At 37.5% G+C, this 3,609-nt stretch overlaps 1 pseudogene across 1 annotated transcript; it reads right to left on the bottom strand.

Moving 5' to 3' along the window:
- Nucleotides 1-503: 503 nt before the first annotated feature.
- LOC309826312 (G2/M phase-specific E3 ubiquitin-protein ligase-like) lies at nt 504-3,027 on the bottom strand (annotated as a pseudogene). The gene is made up of 2 exons: nt 1,380-3,027; nt 504-1,214 (listed from the first exon to the last, which is right to left on the bottom strand). The product of its transcript is annotated as a G2/M phase-specific E3 ubiquitin-protein ligase-like (transcript).
- Nucleotides 3,028-3,609: the final 582 nt, after the last annotated feature.

Raw genomic sequence — 3,609 nt, 5'->3', positions numbered from 1 at the left:
TGTGGATCAAACATAATGTGGTCTAATACCACACATGGGATACATGAAAAAAAAAAATCCTATGATTAAAGCCAAAGGCTTTAAAGAAGACACTTACTTAGGGATTTTCAACTGTATTTTAATCCACCTCAGAAGTGTTTTAAGACTATGGAATGTCCATAGATTCTAGAATATTTGTGCAATTCTGCTTTTTAATATAATACTTCCCTTTAGGCATAATCTAATTGCAGTGTGGATCTATTTTAACATAACTTAATAATCTAAAAACATTTTTAACTAATTTAGTGCCATCCCAGAAAAGGATACATATAACACACCCCCCAAAATATGACTTTGATTTATACAACAAGATTTATCATTTAGCTTTCCTATTTAATGCTTTAAAATTAAGTAATAATTTGAAAATTGAATAAAACTAGAAAAATCACTGTGGCATCCTATAGCTAATCCCAATTTACAAAAACAGTGAGTACAAGTTTTCTTATTATATATAGCATGCTACTATAGTTGAAGAAAGTCTGTACAGCCATTCTAAAAGTATTTGTATTGAGGTTTATGAAGCATGTATATTAAGAAAATAGAAAAGTATCAACTTTGGTACACCTTAACAAAAAAACTTTTTAGCTTAAGTGGCCAAAATATTCCTTTATGTTCATATCATATATTTTATTGGGCCAAGTTTGCTCAAAAGTGATGACAGACAGATTTCTGAAACAAAAAGTATCAACAGCAGCTTTTAAAGAAGCATCTCTTTGTTCAAAACAGTTAATGTCCAATGAAGTGAGAATTTTCTTCCTTTTCTAATCTTAGAGTGTTTTTTATGGCAAAGTCCATATTTTCTTGAAATTCTTTATAGGTACTGGTGATAGGAAGAGCTAAGCAGTTATTACACTTGTTTCCAACAGGAAAATCCATATGAAGGCACTCAATTGATGGAGTGGGTTTAAATCCAGCAGGTGGAATGGAACTGCAACCAGTAGCAAAAATAAGAATGTCTTCCATTGTTACTGTAGATTTACCATTGTATATTTAAATGTCTTCCTTAATATAAAATTATCATATAGTCCAAGAGGTTCAGTAGGTTTTGAAACTTGATCTTTCGGGGATATGATCCAAAATTTAGTTGTCTTTTAAATGGCCAATGCTTGTTTTTATTTATTCAGGTTTTTTCATTTCTTTGCTTACTCCTGGTGCTTGTATCTTACTTTTTCCTTCTGGGTCCAATTTCTTTCTTCCTTAAGTAGGTATTTTATTAATCTCTCCAGGAAAGAAGTAAACCTGTCTCAAAATGTCTTTATTTCCTCCTCTCTCTTGAATGATAACGTAACTAGCTCTGTGAAGTTACTATCTTGGCTGTCTGTTTTCAACGTTGATGTCACTTTCAAAAGGTGCTTGGACTCTCTTAATTACATGATAAACAAGTATGTCTTTTGCCAACCTATATTTATCACTTAATGATGTTATAAGTCTTAGGCATCCAATAAGCTCTAGGTAGTTATAATATTCATTTAGTAAAGAGTTTAAGTCAGCCACAGTTGCTGCAGTATTTATCCTGATTATAATCTGTGCCACATCAAAGTCTGAGACATCGTCTAAAATTGGTTGGGTACTTTCTGGTCCATAAACAAGGCAGTTAAATAAGGTTTTAGAAAAGAAACCAGGTGAAGGACCACCATGAACCAAAGAAATGGCAAGCATTTTGCCAGCTTCATAGTAAAGATTCTCTTTCAGAGCTTGAGAATTGAGAGACAAGTTCTTTGACAAGGACCCTTCAAACAATGGTGAGTTCTCAAGTTGCTGCATTAAGAGACTTAGGAATTCTTGCTTTGATCCAGGCTGCTCTTTTCCAAAATGATCATTTTCATTAACATATGCTATTTCAATTGTATATGAAGGATTAAAGTTGTGATTTCTGAATCCATCTAAGGCACTATTCCAGATATTGGCTTTGTTGATAAATAATCTTTTAGCTTTTTTTTTAATTTGGAATCCTAGCTCTATTATTAGAGTTGAAATATCTCTTCTAAATTTGCTGCCTTGCCTCAGCAGGTCTTCACGCTGGGCTCCAGGAGACTGTCTGGGTAATTTAGGTGAAGATTCCTCCAACAAACAATCAGTTATTCCCACATTAGTGCTGGGTAATGTGTGTTTTTTGGCTTTTTGGAAATCGCCTGAATTGTAAAGAATACCTCTACATTCCAAACATTCTCAATTTTGTTCCCATGATTGTAGTGAGGAACAGGCTAGATGTGTTCCGCGAGAACCACAACACTGACAGCGCTTTATTTCCCATTTGCTGTCAGGCACATTATAGTCTCGCCCTTCTTTGCAACGACATCTTCGGACATCACAATGCTCATAGTGCTGCAGAAGCTCTTGATAAGCATTTTCCTCTAATTCCCAAGATGCATCTTTTTCAGGAATATGAATTCCCATTCTCAACATCTCTTTCTGAAATATATCACTATTATTGCATACTGTGCACCTAAAGAAAAACATTCCTGCATTTATTGCTTGAACCTGTAAACAGTCTCTATGGAACCAAGCATTCTTACAACAAGGACTTCGTAATATGCTGTAAGTTGGAATAGGCTCAATAAATTCCAAGCAAATGGTGCATGGTAAGGAGTCTCTATAATTATTAGATGTAATTATCTGAACAGGTCGATGGTTCCAACAAAATGACGCAAAATTGCCAGTGAACTGGAAAATACATTCTCTCTGAAGTCCGCATGGGAAATGATAACTTCGTTTACATCGGGGTGTGACACATCCAATTGAAGCACCGGTTTTCTTGCAAATACAGCATTTCAGTTTCGAAGCCCTAGTCACTTCTTTCCTGATATCTTCTATTAGAAAACCATAAACTCCTTCTTCTTCTTTACCCCTCTGCCAAATTCCACTTGACATCAATGGGATTCTGTGAGCCTCCAGTTTTACTTTCATTCATTTTACGAGGCGCGCTGGGCAGAAGTTCCAGAGCGGCTGTGTCACTTTTCCCTTCTCGCGCTGCGCCACACGCCATCCGGGAACGGCCCCATCCAACGGCCCACACAATTCAAATTCCCAGAGGCCCTACTTTCAAATAACATCACATTGAGGGGTAGGGTTTCAACATATGAACTTTGGGGAGGACACAAACATTCGGTCCATAGCATTTAGTGATGCTGAACATCTTTCCATGTGCTTATCAGCTATTTGTACATCCTTGGAGAAATGTCTATTCAAGTACTTTGCCTGCTTTTTTTTAAAATTTATTTATTTATATTTTTGGCTGCATTGGGTCTTTGTTGCTGTGCGTGGGCTTTCTCTAGTTGTGCTGAGCGGGGTCTACTCGTTGTTGCTGTGCATGGGGTTCTCATTGCGGTGGCTTCTCTTGTTGCAGAGCACAGGCTCTAGGTGCACGGGCTTCAGTAGTTGTGGCGCTTGGGCTCTAGAGCACAGGCTCAGTAGTTGTGGTGCACATGCTTAGTTGCTCCGCGGCATGCGGGATCCTCCTGGACCAGGGCTCGAACCTGTGTCCCCTGCTTTGGCAGGCGGATTCTTAACCACTGCGCCATCAGGGAAGTCCACTTTGCCTGTTTTTGAATTGGGTTGTTTGTTTCTTGT

This window comes from Grampus griseus (assembly GCF_964374135.1).
Source record: "Grampus griseus genome assembly, chromosome: 8".
NCBI classification, from domain to species: Eukaryota; Metazoa; Chordata; class Mammalia; order Artiodactyla; family Delphinidae; genus Grampus; species Grampus griseus.
This window is presented reverse-complemented; position numbering and strand designations above follow the sequence as displayed.